General features: G+C 37.8%; 1 protein-coding gene across 1 annotated transcript in view; it reads left to right on the top strand.

Moving 5' to 3' along the window:
- Positions 1 to 19,182, top strand: part of LOC137498991 (uncharacterized) — a 155,349-nt gene that overhangs the window by 13,667 nt on the left and 122,500 nt on the right. The gene's annotated exons all lie outside the window — the stretch shown is intronic.

Genomic DNA, 19,182 nt, shown 5'->3' on the forward strand with positions numbered 1-19,182 from the left:
TTTCTAGTTCAGGTTAGGTATGCAGAAAGTTTTGTGTGTGTGAGTTTTTCACACTTGGTGTCTTTTGGTGGAGAAAACAAATTCTGTTTTCAAGTTACACGGTTGATGAGAATATACAGTTTCTGAAATATGGCACAACTCATTAAATGCATGATGGAAAGGAGTAAGGGAAATTTCTATAATATTATCTTCCTACCATTTGTCAGTTATGGTGTAAAACTTCAGTGATGATTTATTATTGGTGAAGAGCTATGACATTTATTAATATGCGTAATTGTCTTCTTTGCACGTTTGCATACAATTACTCCATTTGAAAATGTGTGTGAGAGTGCAATTGTATCTCACTAGGGTTAAGACTGTTAGAATAATTTATGAAGCAGATTGCATTCAAGTAACAATATTCTGGGATTCTTTTTTAGCTTCCTAAACTATTCTTAGGTCTTAAATTCATTAATAGGGACTCTGCCACCTTAATGACAGCCCTTAATGCAGATCAGTTGTAATGTATTTAAACTACCTGAAAACATAAAAGCTGTTTCTGTGAACATAAACATGAACAAAATATCAATACTGCAATAATCAGTAGTAATAGAAACACACCTAATGTTACATATCATACTTGTGTTTACTGTTTGATTTTTGTGATTTGTTAATCCTTGTATTTTTCAATGTTTGAAAGACTTTATGATTTAATTTATTTGGTCTCTTTTGTTTCTCCATCCTGAACCTAACCATGATATGTATTGCTTATCCTGCCAGTATGTCATCTTGTACTTGGACTGTTGTTACGTAAAATGCTGTCTTCATCTTTGACATCAGAAGTAGAACATGCCTTAATTCCCTGTAATTAATATCATCAAAAAATGTGTGCTACTTATAAGTGCTTAAAAATGTGTTTCAGCTACCAAGAGCAAAGTATTTTAGTTGATATAAGTCATGCCTCATGGTAATAATATTTTATAACAGTCCACCTTGAACCCAACATAAGATTTGGTCCGACCGTTCTGGTTTTGACTTACAATAATCGTTCCATGCAAATGTTATTGCATGTGTGGGGTTATAAATATTTCCTCATGAATGGGAAAAATCAACCTACAATGGGTTGAACTTCATCAGTTGGATGGACAGGCTGCATCATTGTCTTACGTCTATATCAACACAGCACATATGAACTGCAGGCCAGCTAATCTTCATCTGTCAGCCTTTAATCAATCAATCAATCACAGTCACTACTGATCTGCATTTAGGGCAGTCGCCCAGGTGGCAGATTCCCTATCTGTTGTTTTCCTAGCATTTTCTTAAATGATTGCAAAGAAATTGGAAAATGATTGAACATTTCCATGGTAAGTTATTCCAATCCCTAACTCCTCTTCCTATAAACGAATATTTGCCCCAATTTGTCCTCTTGAATTCCAATTTGATCTTCATATTGTGATCTTTTCTACTTTTAAAGACACCACTCATACTTACTCGTCTACTGATGCCCTCCCACGCCATCTCTCCACTGATAGCTCGGAACATACCACTTAATACCAATATAAATGATCCGTTATTGGACATTATAAATTTTCCAGCTAACTCATTCCTGGTTGTCAGCTTTTCGCCCTTGTGTGCTATGTTGGGCTCATCAGTTGGTTCCTAGCACACCTACCAAGACGCTGGCTAGTGCATACCGTGGAGGCCACTGCGTAGGCTACTTAGAGCCACCGGCAGTGGCAATACACTATGAGAGACTTTGTCTCTCTACCAAAAATTGATGCCTGCTTGGCCATCAGATGATCAGATCAATCACATGATCAGATCAATCACAAGGAAATCGACACTGAAAAGCAGCCGCTGTATGCAAAACAATCTACAAAGAGTATTTTATGACAGAACTAACTAGTATTGTGCAAAATTTGTTGTGTAATATGAAACACTTCAGAATAGATTGTTGTCGTGAAGGGCAAAGAGGATGTCATTATCGAGAACGTAGGTGATACTTTGGATTTGACTCGAAAGTTCCGGGGTAGAATGGGGGGGATTACTGAAAACCCACTTCAATGGTTGGCACCTCTGATATGATTTAACCATTCATTTAAATTGAGACATTCTAATATCGTTGCATTGACTATTATTGAGCTTTGGTCTGTTAAACGTTCCTAACTGCAACCCATTTTGACTTTTTCAATTTTCTTTCCTTAGGGGTTTTTAGAATGTGAATATTATTCTTGAGCATAGCAATTTTAGACATCATTTTTACTATATTTAGAAGATAATCTTGGTTAAAAATTAATTAGCTAACAGAAATACCGTATTCCATGACATGCAATTCCTAACTCATATAGATATGAATTATCAATCAAACATACCTTTTTTACAGAGTTATAAAACAATATACAGTATATGTACTCATTGTGCTTACATTACAATTAGGGTTATTCCCTGGACAGTGACATAGTTACCAGCATTCAGGGCTGAGTACGGCAACAGCGTAGTTAGCCATCATTGTGATGCTGCTCAGATCTTGCATTACAGCACAGCTTCCTGTTTTAGCACTTCACTTTTCATTAGCAAATAAATATTTATATTACAATATTTTAAATGACACATGTAATATTTTACTACTTCATTTACACTCACATGCATGGAATCACTATATAGGACCTCTTGCTTGACTGCTACACCTATATGCTGCTTGCCTTCCTGTCTAAAGCATTTGATAGGGAGGATCATGGAAGACTACTGGCAAAAATGAGTGCAATTGGACTAGACAAAAGTGTGACCGAATGGGTTGCTATATTATTAGAAAATAGATCTCAAGGAATTAGAGTAGGCAAAGCTTTATCTGACCCTGTAATAATTAAGAGGGTAATTCCTCAGGGCAGTATTATTTTTTTCTTTTTGCTAGGAGATTTACATCGCACTGACACAGATAGGTCTTATGGCGACCACGCAGTATTATTGGACCTTTAAGTTTTCTTATATATATAAATGATATGAGTAAAAAAGTGGAATCAGAGGTAAGGCTTTTTGCAGATGATGTTATTCTGTATAGAGTAAGTAAGAATAAGTTACAAGATTGTGAGCGACTGCAACGTGACCTCGATAATGTTGTGACATGGACAGCAGGCAACGGTATGTTGATATACAGGGTTAAAAGTCAGGTTGTGTGTTTCTCCGTTTTAATTACTGCATTGATTGGGTGAAGGTTCTTTCGGGGATCATTATAGGTATCTAGGTGTTAATATAAGGGAAGATCTTCATTCGGGTAATCACATAAATGGGATTGTAAATAAAGGGTACAGATCTCTGCACATGGTTATGAGGGTGTTTAGGGGTTGTACTAAGGATGTAAAGGAGAGGGCATATAAGTCTCTTGTAAGACCCCAACTAGAGTATGGTTCCAGTGTATGGGACCCTCACGGGTATTTCCTTATTCAGGAACTGGAAAAAATCCAAAGGAAAGCAGCTCGATTTGTTCTGGGTGATTTCCGACTAAAGAGTAGTGTTACAAAAATGTTGCAAAGTTTGGGGTGGGAAGAATTGGGAGAAAGAAGACGCGCTGCTCGACTAAGTGGTATGTTACAAGTAACTAATCCCATTTTGGTCTGTATTGAAGATAAAATAAGTAAAACAATTTTAATCTTGAAAGTGTTCAAAGGTGGACACAATTTTAATCTTGAAAGTGTTTTACTTAAGTGGTATGTTTCGAGCTGTCAGCGGAGAGATGGCGTGGAATGTCATTAGTAGACGAATAAGTTTGAGTGGCGTCTTGAACAGTAGGAAAGAGCACAATATGGAGATAAAGTTGGAATTCAAGAGGACAAATTGGGGCAAATATTCATTTATAGGAAGGGGAGTTAGAATTGGAATAACTTACCTAGGGAGATGTTCAATAAATTTCCAGTTTCTTTAAAAATATTTAAGAAAAGGTTAGGAAAACAACAGATAGGGAATCTGCCACCTGGGCAACTGTCCTAAATGCAAATCAGTATTGATTGAATCAGAAACTATCCAAAAACTCGTACCATATAAATGCACGTTCTCCTAAACCAGATCTGTGACCTGTTTAGCCCTCCTATTATAACTGCTTACTTGTTGCATGCTTTCATTGTCCATTCAGCTTTGTTGTACATATATTTGACTATTTTAATATAATATTTTGACAATGGTGATTATTTACTTACTTTTTTTTTTTTTTGCTATTGGCTCTACGTCACACCGACACAGAAATGTCTTATGTGACGGTGGGACATGAAAGTGCTAGGACTGGGAAGGAAGTGTCCGTGGCCTTAATTAAGGTACAGCCCCAGCATTTGCCTGGTATGAAAATGGGAAACCATGGAAAACCCTCTTCAGGGCTGCTGACTTTGGGGTTCGAATCTACTATCTCCCGAATACTGGATACTGGCTGCACTTAAGCGACTGCAGCGATCGAGCTCAGTGATTTATTTACATTAATCACTGTTCAAACGTTAGCAAACTTAAAGAAAAACTGTTCATTTGGTTTACCTCACTATCTGAGAATGTGGGGTTAAGAATATGTTTGCAACTAACTTTGTGACATAACCTCAAAATATCACTAGTAAGCTGACCGACCACTAAACACAGGGAATTATTGTCAATTTATGTTATTATACTCCCCTGTAGTATCGGTTTCATTCCGTTATCAAAATGTCATTCTGATGGCTACTAGCAAATTAACTCTTTGAAATGCAATTTTTTCAAAATAAATATAGAGTACATTGATTGCAATTTAATCCAGCTTAAAAGAGAACACTTTTGCTATAAGTTAACACACTGAAGCACAGTTCAGATTCTAACAATAGTTCAACACAGTGATGTAGATCTTAAAACATTCATCTACAACATGATTCACCTGTGTTCTTTCCCTTGGGATTATTTCCTCTGCAGTCATCTTTCCTGATGGAGATGCCTTCTTTGCTGTTACTGTTATTTTAAGAGGGAAGTGACTCCAATTTTTCCCTTTAACCTCACTGGTGTACTTCCTGCACTGGGCCAGCCTCTGTTTGAATAATCAGGCAGAACGACACCCTCCAAAATTTGCTCCGCAACATCAAACCTGAAATTTGAAAAGCTGGGCCTCCTTTTTTCCAGGATTCAGCATGTGATGAATGATGCTAGCATTTTGCTTTGCCTTGTCGAGCACATAGAAGTACATTTTCTTATTCCCTTGGCATATTGTCTCATTAGGGGTATGATGCAATGTGATGGTCATGTGAATCAACACCACCCATTCCAGAATTGTAGTCCACAACCATGTTTGTTTTCAGAACAAGTTTGCCCCTTTTGTTTCTAGTTTCCACAAAAATCTGGTCTTTGATACACTGTTGAAAGAAGATGTACATTCCTTTTTAACCACCCATTTTGTGATAAGGATGGCATTTGCTGAGACAAAAGTCAGTTCACCTTTCTTGAGGTTCGTTGCTGCAAGATGGGGTGGCATTAATTTGCAGTTTGGACGTACAGTTCCAATGGCATTGGAATTTGTCACTATAAGGTCCCTGAAAAGAGTAGGTGAACTATACCAATTGTCCATGTAAGCAGACCTGCATGATCCTAGCAATTCGTCACACAATAGGGAATATGCATAATTTTCAAAAATATTTTTTTTGAAAAGTAGACCAATGAAATAGTACGTAAACGTATTACATTGTGGTAAGTTGCCTTGTTTTCTACCATTAAAAAAATATTTAAAAGTGCCTTTCCGCAAGGCGAGTGAAACGGCCTCTGACGTAAACGGCGCGCTGTGACGTCACGATCCAGTAACTCATGCAACTCTACCAGCTATTGTGCATCAGCCATTACTAAAAGCCAATTGTTTATTATTCGTGATCACGAATAAGTTCAAAATGACAGAAGAAAGGTTCAAAACAGCACAGTCAGACAATCGACCATGTGTAGATGACATCATTCTTGAAAAATAGTGACTTTTGTGGCCTCAGAAATTCGCGGATAAAAAGCAAGTTTGTAAGTGGCATCTATATACGTGCAATGTACCGTAACTCATAGTATTAGGATAACAACGAACCTGGATAGAAATCACATCACTTTCAACATTTCCTTCTAGACTGATTCCCATATTAAAGAATAACATTACATTTTCGGGCTTTCACCATTAGTAAAGTAAGAAATCGGATTTCAGCACTAACATAAACATATAGATAGCATTATAGTACTATTCCGCCTCTGTGGTGTAGTGGTTAATGTGATTAGCCACCACCCCCGGAGGCCCGGTTTTGATTTCCGGCCCTGCCATGAAAGTTGAAAACAAATAGTACGACGGCTGGAACAGGATCTACACAGCCTCGGGAGGTCAACTGAGTACAGGGGTTTCGAATCCCACCTCAGCCATTCTCGAAGTGGTTTTTTGTATTTTCCCACTTCTCCTCCAGACACCCAAGGCCACGGCCGTTTCCTTCCCTCTTCCTAGTTTATCCCTTCCGATCTTCCCATTCTCCAACAAGGCCCCTGTTGAGCATAGCAGGTGAGGCCGCCTGGGCGAGGTAATGGCCCTCCCACCAGTTGTATCACCATACCCAAAGTCTCACGCTCCAGGACACTGCCCTTGAAGCGGTAGAAGTTAAATCCTTCGCTGAGTCTGAGGGAAAAACCAACCCTGAAGGATAAACTGATTAAGAAAGAGAGAAAGAAAGAAGGAAGGAAGGAAAGAAAGAAAGAAAGAAAGAAAGAAAAATCATAGTACTATAGGTCTATAATCTATCATTCCCGAAAATATATATTTTTATGGTTGGGGCAACTGGCCTACCACTTCCGGGGCGCATGAAAGAGAAACATTAAATAACTTGGTGGAGGGAAAAGTTAAACATGATAAAGATAAATATGACTTCATCTAGTTTTCATTAGTCGGGCTGAGTGGTTCAGATGGTTGATGTGTTGGCCTTCTGACCCCAACTTGACAGGTTCGATCCTGGTTCAGTCCGGTGGTAGTTGAAGATGCTCAAATACGTCACCCTCGTGTCGGTAGATTTACTGGCATGCAAAAGAACTCCTGCAGGACTAAATTCCTGCACATCGGCGTCTCCGAAAACCGTAGAAGTAGTTAGCGGGACGTAAAGCCAATAACATTAATTACATTTGGCTTTTAACAAGCTGAGCATATCACTTAAGGAAAGTGTCTTGGTGACATTTTAGTCATTCAATACAGGAATGTCTTTGGGTGCTGTGACTTTTACTCTTTTTTTTTGCTATTTGTTTTACGTCGCACCGTCACAGATAGGTCTTACGGCGACGATGGGACAGGAAAGGCCTAGGAATGAGAAGGAAGCGGCCGTGGCCTTTAAGGTACAGCCCCAGCATTTGTCTGGTGTGAAAATGGGAAACCACGGAAAACCATCTTCAGGGCTGCCGACAGTGGGGTTCGAACCCACTATCTCTCGGATGCGAGCTCACAGCCGCGCGCTCCTAACCGCACGGCCAACTCGTCTGGTATTTTCACTCTTCGGTTTATTGACTTGGCTTGTATAACCTCAAACTTAGACCAAGTTGGATAATATTTTAAACACCAGCATCACTATTTTCACCTGTGTGCGATTATGTTATTTCATTGATATTATGATAATTAATTATTATTGTAATTGAGCATTGTTCACTTATAAGACCCCAACAAACAAGCATTGGTTTTGTGTAGAGATATACATTGTTACATTCACGTTGTTTTCTTTTATGATGTACACGCCCATTTTTGTTATATTATAGAGTATTTAGGTATAACCTAAATTTCTTTACAAATGTAAGCTCTTCAATAAGGACATAAATAACTGTCGCATGCCAAGATAAATTGGTATAATTAGAGCTGTCAATGTGGTTCATAGCCCCTTTGATTTATTACCTTGACATGGATCACCCAAAACATAGGTTAGGTTTGGAGAATACTTTAATAATCAGCATTAATTAATGCACTGTTTATTACTTTCATATTTCAAGATGTAATTGAAGCATTTAAATAAAGCATCATACATTAAAATTTAAAGTTTTACCACTAGAACAGCTGGAAAAGTGATTGAAAATTCAAACAAATTCAACTTATAAAATGATCTTCAAAAAAATAAACTGTAGACTTTTCCCATATATCACCAGCATTTCTCCGGCTAGCCAAAATACTTTTCTCCCTATTTTTAGCGTCTTTGGAACATTTATAAACAATTTGTTTGGAGGAAAATGTTGTTGGTGAAATTATGTTTGAGGAAGTGGAAAGGATAGTAAATAAACTCCATTGTCATAAGGCAGCAGGAATAGATGAAATTAGACCTGAAATGGTGAAGTATAGTGGGAAGGCAGGGATGAAATGGCTCCATAGAGTAGTAAAATTAGCGTGGAGTGTTGGTAAGGTACCTTCAGATTGGACAAAAGCAGTAATTGCCCCTATCTATAAGCAAGGGAACAGGAAGGATTGCAATAACTATCGAGGTATCTCATTGATTAGTATACCAGGCAAAGTATTCACTGGCATCTTGGAAGGGAGGGTGCGATCAGTCGTTGAGAGGAAGTTGGATGAAAACCAGTGTGGTTTCAGACCACAGAGAGGCTGTCAGGATCAGATTTTCAGTATGCGCCAGGTAATTGTAAAATGCTACGAGAGGAATAGGCAGTTGTGTTTATGTTTCGTGGATCTAGTGAAAGCATATGACAGGGTACCGAAAGAAAAGATGTTCGCTATACTGGGGGACTATGGAATTAAAGGTAGATCATTAAAATCAATCCAAGGCATTTATGTTGACAATTGGGCTTCAGTGAGAATTGATGGTAGAATGAGTTCTTGGTTCAGGGTACTTGCAGGAGTTAAGACAAGGCTGTTTGTAGTTTACATGGATCATATGCTGAAAGGTATAAAATGGCAGGGAGGGATTCAGTTAGGTGGAAATGTAGTAAGCAGTTTGGCCTATGCTGACGACTTGGTCTTGATGGCAGACTGTGCCGAAAGCCTGCAGTCTAACATCTTGGAACTTGAAAATAGGTGCAATGAGTATGGTATGAAAATTAGCCTCTCGAAGACTAAATTGATGTCAGTAGGTAAGAAATTCAACAGAATCGAATGTCAGATTGGTGATACAAAGCTAGAACAGGTCGATAATTTCAAGTATTTAGGTTGTGTTTTTTCCCAGGATGGTAATATAGTACGTGAGATTGAATCAAGGTGTAGTAAAGCTAATGCAGTGAGCTCGCAGTTGCAATCAGCAGTATTCTGTAAGAAGGAAGTCAGCTCCCAGACGAAACTATCTTTACATCGGTCTGTTTTCAGACCAACTTTGCTTCACGGGAGCGAAAGCTGGGTGGACTCAGGATATCTTATTCATAAGTTAGAAGTAACAGACATGAAAGTAGCATGAATGATTGCTGGTACAAACAGGTGGGAACAATGGCAGGAGGGAACTCGGAATGAGGAGATAAAGGCTAATTTAGGAATGAACTCGATCGATGAAGCTGTACGCATAAACTGGCTTTGGTGGTGGGGTCATGTGAGGCGAATGGAGGAGGATAGGTTACCTAGGAGAATAATGGACTCTGTTATGGAGGGTAAGAGAAGTAGAGGGAGACCAAGACGACGATGGTTAGACTCTGTTTCTAACGATTTAAAGATAAGAGGTATAGAACTAAATGAGGCCACAACACTAGTTGCAAATCGAGGATTGTGGCGACGTTTAGTAAATTCTCAGAGGCTTGCAGACTGAACGCTGAAAGGCATAACAGTCTATAATGATAATGTATGTATGCCCGATGAAGTTTATTTGCCCAAAACTGTGATCTTTTATATATTCAACTTGCTGGGCATGAAAATCACATAAGCGGATCCAATTTCTAGCTTGCGTAGTGCGCAAAATTTGACTATTAGCGTCCCTTGAACTTTGCCTAGAACATTAGGCCTCTTGGAGTTTAAGTTGTGTTACAACATTGTTCATAAAATTATGAGATAACTATTGCACTGCTTCAATACCTTGAATAATATTCAAATGAATATATTTTCATTTATGAGGATCCGCGTAGCTGAGTAAGTCGGCGCGTCATAGCTGCCACGCTGGCATGATTTATATTAACATCGCTGATTTCAGTATTTTAAAATGTTGAGGATTAGTCCGTGAAACGCATCATATTTATATATTTCATGCCATCATTAGTCTTCGTAAAATTGTACTTGCTGAGCTACTGTGTCAAAATGTGAGTTGGTAACTGGTGACATATGTGCATGTTGATTGGATGATAAAAATATTGCCTGATAACCTGAGATTTCAGAATTGGAGTGGACACTAGGTTATGGCCAGAATTATCCTTCACAGAGTAAACATTATCCTAGTTAGAGGGTGCACTACCTAACATTTCAACACCTAAGACCTTGTTCCCTTGGTATTTTACCACTTTTAGTCACGTGAACCTAACGTGTATTGTCTCCTAAACAAAGAACATGCTGGTATCAGTCTCTATGGGTCAAAGAGATCCATGTCTCAAGGACATGAAATTCATGTTTTTCAAGATATTTACTAACCTACCTTCACCTAATGGGTGCCAGAATTCTATAATCTCTTTAATTTTGCTACTCTTCATATCATTTGTATGTTGAGTATGATATGGTGGTATCCTCTACATTTTCTCTTGTTAATGTACTTCTACTTAGTAAACCTATATCTATTAGATTACTAGTTTCTGCCTTGCATCGGATAAGTTATGTGAATCTAGGTGACATGGAACAAAAGATGTACTCTCTAAGTTAGTTAGAGAGAAGAGAATGTGGAGTTACCTGGCAGTCTCATTCACATGTGCAGGCCTTGAGTAATTTCATAAGACAACAGACATTTTTGTCTCTTTTTCACATTCATTTATCTTTCTAGTCTAATCTTCATGTTTTTCTCATATCTGCAGTATGAGATACCATTCTCAACTATCAAAATCCTATTCCATATCAATAACTTGTAATGGGAGTGATGGATGAGATGTATTTCATGCTGAGCTGTAGTTGCTGGTGTTTCATGTAAAAGATGTCAGTAGTACATTGTGAAATCCTGAATTTTTGGGTAATATTATGTGTAGGACATGTAGAATAACTAGTAGCATTATAATTATCAGCAAAAGTGTGTATATTTTTGTGATATTTCTATATCTTACAAGCTTTTGTGTGCGATGCAGTTGCATCAATCTAGAAGATTATCCCTGGGAATTCAAACAAGACACTTCTCTTCTTCTGCAAGACTCATGCTAACATCCGTTTAACACTTTCAACACTACCCTATTTTAACATGGATCCTGGCTGTGAACTGGGTCTTTTTGCTAAAATTTACCGCGTTATTATGGAACAGCGGAACATATTACATGCCTGATTTTTGTACCATATGAAAGTGTCAACCATCCAAAATGAAGATGTTAATCGACAAGGTAATATCTGAAGTAATTTAATTATACTATTCTTATGAAAAACATGAAAAAATAGTATAGAAAAAGTTTACATTGAGGTTATACCAATAAGCTTGCTCAAACAATAAAATATAATCATTTAATGTGACTACTTAGGCCACAAATAAACACAAATGCAGTGGAATAAAATATTTACCTATTTAGGAATAGTTTGTTATCGTATGGTAGTCCTGAAAACATTGGACTGTACACAGTCCTACTTTGCACTCCTTGCTCCACCATCTACTCTCTTTTCTGACGCGCTTACCACTTTCCTCCTTGCCCCTGTCAAAGCATAGCTTGCAATAACGAGTAGCTTTCACACATATGCAAAATGTTTGCAAAAAACCAATACATTTTGTGAAGTTTTACTGCATACCACCGGTGCCACATGGAATTTTCCTTCAGTTTGCCCTGACGTTTCATTGCCGCAATTGTCGTACCTGCATATCTCTTAGTTCCTGTTTTTATATTTTTGATCACATCGTCACTAAAAAACTTACTGAAACAATCCATTCGGTCACTTCCCGCGCAAAACTGAGTAGAACCAGATGCCGACTGGAAGACAGGTAGCTGTAATTGATCATCTGTTTCTGACCATTCATCATCAGGTTCAGATGATCTAGCAGATATTCCCGGCACAGGTGAATCATCAGCCTGCGTCCCTTCGTCTAAACGAAAAAGGTAAACCCAAATTTCTAGGCGAAGTATTTCTATCGTTTGTAGGCCTATTCGGAGTAAAATAATACAGCTAAACACTTCCGTTCCAAAGTGACGTAATAAATAAAAATCTTACCTGAACTATCGCTTGATACGTTATCCGGTTCGTAAGCAGGGTCGTAATCACTTTCATCCATCTCTGAACCCGCTTCTCCCGATAAAATGTCACTATCATTGAGCCAGCGTGAGACATGTTTACACAGTAACACAGCTGACAGCGTGACAGATTTGGCGCGCGCAGTACACGGCACACCGAGTGCTTCGGTAGAGGTCACGGCAAGGAGAAAATACCTTGTTCATCGTTTCATTTCGAAATTCCCGAAAACTGCTGCATTCTAGTGGTCACTAGATGAACTATTACCTCCAACCAAGTGACGGGAACCGTACGTGATACGTGCAGTTGGATATAAACACACGAGAAAATCACGCCCGTATCAAAGACGGGCGCCGTCCAGAAGCAGGAAAGCAGCGCGCCCGTATCCTATACGGGCATAGTGTTGAAAGTGTTAAGGATACTCCAGTGTAGAAATTTATTTAAAGCATAATTGAAGCTGTGAAACTTACTGCAGTGTTATGAATTCCCATGCTCATTTCTTGGCGGCTAGGTTGCCAGTTGTAAGTGAAGAGGAAGCATAATTTAAAAACTTTCCCTCAGAAAAATTTAGAACTTCTGTCGGGAATTACACCTTTGAAAGAACATATCATATATGAGTTGACAGTGCCAGGACATAGACAGAAAAGCACATTTCAAGTAATTTGTGTATGTGGTGTGGCCAAGTAAAACATGTCATAATTCTCTATGATATAATATTTATAGTATTTTTTTGTCTCTGGTTATATTAATATCTTATGTTAAACCAACCTATATCCATTGTTGATATTCAGAAAGACATAATAGTACACTTTGACTGAACTAGTGGCTGTTGGGTCACGAAGCTACCAGTTTGCATTCAGGGGAGAGTGGGTACAAAGCCTACTGTTGGCAGCCCTGTACATGGATTTCCTTGGGTTTCCCATTTTCAAACCAGACAAATTCTGGGGCTATACCTTCATTAAGACCAGAGTCTCTTCCTTCCCACCCCTAGCCCCTTCCCATCCCATCATCGTTGTAAGACATTCCTGTGTTGGTGCGATTTAAAGTAATATGTAAAAAAGAAAAGGAAAAAGTACAAGAGAGTCATACATTTAATCATAATTTGTTTGTTTCTCTCATGTACATGTCACCTCGCATTCTATGTCACTCATTAGTTTACTATACAAGTTTTCTAACATTGCAGATATCAGTGCACCCTGAGTATTATGTGTTTCCTGTGGTTTACGGGTGATCAAATACTCGTTTCTAATCTCATCCATTTATTCATCTTCAAATGTCAGCCACCTTTTCTGTGTACAATATTTCTTCAGTGCAGTAGTCAGATGCAGGCCCTTATTGGTTGCAACTTGACTGCTAATAATGTGTTTAAAGATATAAGCTTCATTGTTGTTTCCATATCGAACTGAGATCTCAGAGATAAGTTATTTATAAGGTTCAGCCGTTTCAACACAAATTACGTGTTTTATAGATATTATTTACAACATTTATTTAATATAAAATTAATTATTAAATTAAATTAAACTTCTAACAATAAATTAAGTAATATACAAGCTGTGAATGATTTGCACGTAAACGCTGTTGGAAATTTCACAGCAATGAAATCTGTTAGACAACTGTGCGATATACTTAGAACACGCGAATTTGAAGCCTGGTGTGCATATCCACAGAAAGGAAGACGTGTTGAGTTATTTGCTCAAGTTCCTGCTGCTAATTCTTGGGTTACCAGAAGGGATGGTTTAACTTGTTCGGAATGGAGGGGGATGCTGAAGATGACTGTGATGGTTGCAGCAGTACGTACTCTGCCAGGGCATTCTACCAGCACAGGACACTGCAGTGAGTATGAAACCTTGCCACATGTGCTGGGGAGTTGCCCTCAAGGAGAACTGCTTAGGATCAAATGCCCTAACGCCATCTGAAACTTGATTGCTAATGCTCTTTGTCTCAAAAATCTAGAAGTGTATGAAGAAGTCCACTGCATCACCGATGGAGGCAGCACTCGCAGGATTGATATAGCGATTGACAGACGGAGGAACGAAGCAGAAATTATTGATCCTACGGTACGCTTTGAATCTTCAGCTTCTCAGCCGACTGACGTAGACAATGAGAAAAAGAATATCTATAATCCAACCATCCCTTTCTTTCTTGAGTCGTATAACCTTAAAGAAATTATTGTGCGAGGAGAACAATACCCAAATCTTTCGTTACATTGCGACAGAAATATAAACTAGCGAGAATGCTACAAGTTGAAATAGTCGTCTCGCTCATCAAATACTCAGTTTCGATTCTTCGATACCATTTATATGGAGTTCATGCCATTTAATATGGTTAATTGTAACCAATCATTTAAAAAAAAAACATTAATCTTCTTTATCTTCCCTCAAAATTGTTATTGTGTATTATTCTGTGTCTTACGGCAAATCTAGGGTGTCCTGGATCAGATTAAATAAATAAAAATCTCAATAAAATAAATGCAAATTTACGTGAACGGCACAAATAGAGGAAAATTCAAGTAAATACAACAGAAGGGACAGTGGATGCAAGATCAATGGGAGAAAAGTTATGATGTAGACATCATTCTCATTTCTTGTTTGAAATTAATTTAATATTAATTTCCATATTAAATAAAAGTTGTAAATAACATCTATACAACACATAATTTGAATTGAGAAGGTTGAACCTTACAAAATAACTTATCTCTGTGATCTCAGTTCAATACGGAAACAACAATGAAGCTTATATCTTTGACCTTATTAAATAAATGTTGTAAATAACATCTATACAGCACGTAATTTGTATTGAAAAGGTTGAACTTCATAAATAAGTTACCTCTGCGCTGATGAGGTGCACGAAAAATTAGCCTCGGAGCTCTTTCAGCCAGAATGATGGTACCTTACAAAGTTCGTAATTTTGTTTGTAGGTCACTTAATTCATTTCTTTCTTTCTCCTCCAGATCCCTTCCCGTAACACTAGATAGTAGCGTCCTTCCATATTTCCTACTCCACGTTTATGTTAAGAGGGAATTGGATTGCTCCTTATCATATCTTTCCTTTATCATAACTTCAGTTTTCTTCCATTGATCATGCATCCACTGTCTCTTCTGTTGTATTCACTTGAATTTTCCTTTATTTGTGTAAATTTTTCACTGAGATTGTATACTTGATTTTCTGTATGTTTGTGTCGTTTGTTTATTACTCAATTTATTGTTAGAAGTACGGTACTTTACATGAGAGATTTATTACAAATCTATATTTCAGTGAATGCATTTTCTGCTTTCAATCTCACAATACTGTACTTTGTTATTGCTATTCTATAATTACATAAACTTAGCCTAATGTCTACTTTAGACTTAGTTTAATGTCTAATTACTACATGTTTCATCTCAATCTGCAAGACATCTTCACCCAAAAAGTGTGCATGCAAAAAAAAACTGACACAGACAATGGAAATATTAGGTCCGCAAAATACCTTCTGCATGGGATGGGAGTTTGATAATGTTTCATTGATAATATTAATCATAATAGGTATTTGTTCTTGTATTGACTTGTGTAAGACATTAAACACTAATTAATATGGTGTATGTTTGAATCCACCTTGTCTACACACTTTTATCATTGAAATCAATTGATTCCATCCAACATGTTTTGGGAAACTTAATGAAGTCCCTTCATCAGTAATTATTAAAGTCCAACTTATTTACGTATATCTAAGAACAAAAACAATATAGTGTTTTCTTTTGTTTAGCCCAAAATTTAAGTAACTATTATATCATAATTCACCATATCTATAAATGAACAAATGTTTTATACTCATTATTTTAATAGATTTTAACATATACTGTGTATTTCAATGTGTTTAATGTATTTGTAAGTTAGATTTAAGCTTAGGTTAGGTTTCACAGACAAATTCTAGTCCTGAAGAAGATAGCTTTATAGCCAAGTACCTGAATGCCAAAGTTATAATATATAATCATTTTACACTTAAAATGCCCAATTTGGACACTCGGATGTGATGCTTTCCTACAGCATCTCCCTTTAGAAAGGGCAATACCAATTAATGCTTGACACATATGTAAAGGTATTTGTGTTCAGCTGATGATGACTTTTTAAAGTCGAAACCGGTCCTGTAAGCTAATTCTTACAATAAAAACTGTATTCATAAGGTGGAACCCTTTCTTGTCTATACGTACATACCACTTAATCGAGCAGCTCGTCTCCTTTCTCCTAAGTCTTCCCAGCCCAGATTTTGCAACATTTTTGTAATGCTACTCTTTTGTTGGAAATCACCCAGAACAAATCGAGCTGCTTTTCTTTGGATTTTTTTCCAGTTCTTGAATCAAGTAATCCTGGTGAGGGTCCTATACACCGGAACCATACTCTAGTAGGGGTCTTACCAGAGACTTATATGCCCTCTCCTTTATATCCTTACTACAACCCCTAAATACCCTCATAACCATGTGCAGAGATCTGTACCCTTTATTAACTCTTACAGTGCCAAGGTGCCGATGCATCAGCACTTACATTCTGTACGAAAAATGCCAGGATGCCGATTCGATCGGCACCCTCTTATAAGTGGTGTAGTTATGAAGTAAGGTGCTAGATTGCACCACAAATCAATTAGAAATAAGGTAGAATGTTTGTAATTTCTTCTTATGTCATTAGGTGGCACTGACATAGCTTAATTTTTGCTAGTTTACTCGTCGATTGTGAGTGTATGATCTGTGAGCGCTTGACGTCTATGATCCAATATGGCAGCCTCCTTGTTTATGTCCGCTTGTTGTGACTTGTTTTCAATAATTTTACGTTCTAATTGACGCATTTGAGTTACTTATCGTAATATATTAAGTTTATTATTATTTCTACTGTAGTTTAGTTACTTAGCAATTTATTTAGGTCGTAGTAAAATTGTAAATAGTTCATTTATCACAACAAGGCATGTCGTCACATAGGCCTAATTCGGGAGAAGAAATTGAGGAACTTTTGGGTTGCTTTGAAGATGTAAGCGACTCTGATTTTAGCGGAAGTGATGATTATGATGTTTTTGGGGTCTTCAGATAGCGCACCAGGGAATGATGGATCCGTGCCATTGGCTAATGGGCTTACAACATTTCGTGAAACGTCGAAGAGTTATAGTGACAGCGCTAATGAAAATGTCAGTGACAGTGAATTAGATGATTCTTAGACTGAATGCATATTCCCTGAAAGTAATGTTGTCCATCCCCACCATTTTTATCAAATCCCAGGGACAAAACATGTAGGCCTACCTCATCCTGATGCTCCAACCATAGAATATTTCAATCTGTTCTTTACACTTTCATTCCTGACACTATTAGTTGATTTTGTATGTTGTTCTGATCTTCTGAACTGTTCTGTAGTAACAAATACTGCTACTAGACACAGTTCTCTCAAATGATTACTATTACTCTCCCAAAATTCATAAAATATCCAATCGTTGACAGGTTACACTGTTGGTGTCTTTCTCTCCACATGTTCAATGTTTTTGGAAATTAGTTTATAAATTGGAAAATAGACCTACATTAACAATATAAATTGGTATATAGGCACCGTGCGCGTCGCTCTAGCGGCCGGGCGGAAAACAACACGTGAGGCAGACTCCAAACTCGCAGTAGCTGTTCTGTTATGACTGAGCGTGTAGTCACTCAGATGATAATGGCAGAGAATAGCAGATCAAGTAAACGCAATTATTGTGTTGTCAGATGATCCAATACTTATGCAAATACGGGAAGTGAAGTACAAATTTATTGTTTTCCAAAACGAGCGATAGATGTGGACCGAAGGAGGCGATGGATAATACAAGGAGTTAACCGAACGAAGTAAGTAGGCGTACACATACGTATTGCACATGTTTGTAATAAGTTCAGTAGATCCGATTTAATTGAACTTTTAGCACTGATGGATCACTTTGGCAACCTCAAGAATATGTAGTTCACATTTTATCGGAAACAAAAGATCTGGACACCCACTAAGTCCAGCCTATGTTCCGACAATATTTCCGGATGAATCCAAGAAGAGGAATGTGTCGCCGGGACCCAGCTTACAGCGCTTTCACTGACAACTCAGGCGATTAAAAAAGGAAGAATCAGACGGAAAATTTTCAAGTACAGTTTGCCCAAGTAACATAACCAAGGATGCATCTGTGGGAACAGATGCATCTGAATTTCATTGTTCAGACTTCATGTTTTCTTGTTCAAAAAATGAAACCGACGTAAATACACAAGCATTTATTCCACTTAAGTCTGGGAGGGGACATTACGAAACATGATAAAATGTGTGGAACGGAAGACGATCATGCAGACATCAAGGGTCCAGGTTTCCAAGGCTACAGTTCCATAAGGAACAATACACAAATGCGTGATTTAACAGGTGTGAACTTCAACGTCTTTGCCTTGCGTTATTACCAAACTGTAATGTTTCGAAATTATGTAAAGAAACCAGATTATTCATTTTCCAAATGAAAATCGGACTGTCCTATTCTGCTTTGAGAATGTTCACAAGACAACAATTTCATGTATTTTTACGACCGTGCTTATGCAACTTGCACTGCGTATGAAACATTTCATATTCTGGCCTAGTAAGGAAAGTGTTCAAGAAACAATGTCTCCAGCATTTAAAAGAAATTACGGTAATTGTCGAGTCATTATTGACTGCACGGAATTTAGAGTTGAACAGCCTCCCCAAGTAGATCAAGAGATTGTATTTCTATTCTCAATACAAGGGTAGATACACTGCAAAAGTTTTAATTGCAATCACGCCTAATGGTATGATCGCTTTAAATCTAAGTGTTACGGTGGAATAGCTAGCAACTCATTCACAACAACCGTCAGTGGTTTACTTTCCTTCAACCTGGCGATGAGGTCATGGCTGATAAAGGATTTAGGCATCAGAACTAACTTATCTGGCCACGGTATCATAATCGTGACACCACCGTTCTTACATGACGGGAGA

Source organism: Anabrus simplex, chromosome 3 (genome assembly GCF_040414725.1).
Source record: "Anabrus simplex isolate iqAnaSimp1 chromosome 3, ASM4041472v1, whole genome shotgun sequence".
Lineage (NCBI taxonomy): Eukaryota > Metazoa > Arthropoda > Insecta > Orthoptera > Tettigoniidae > Anabrus > Anabrus simplex.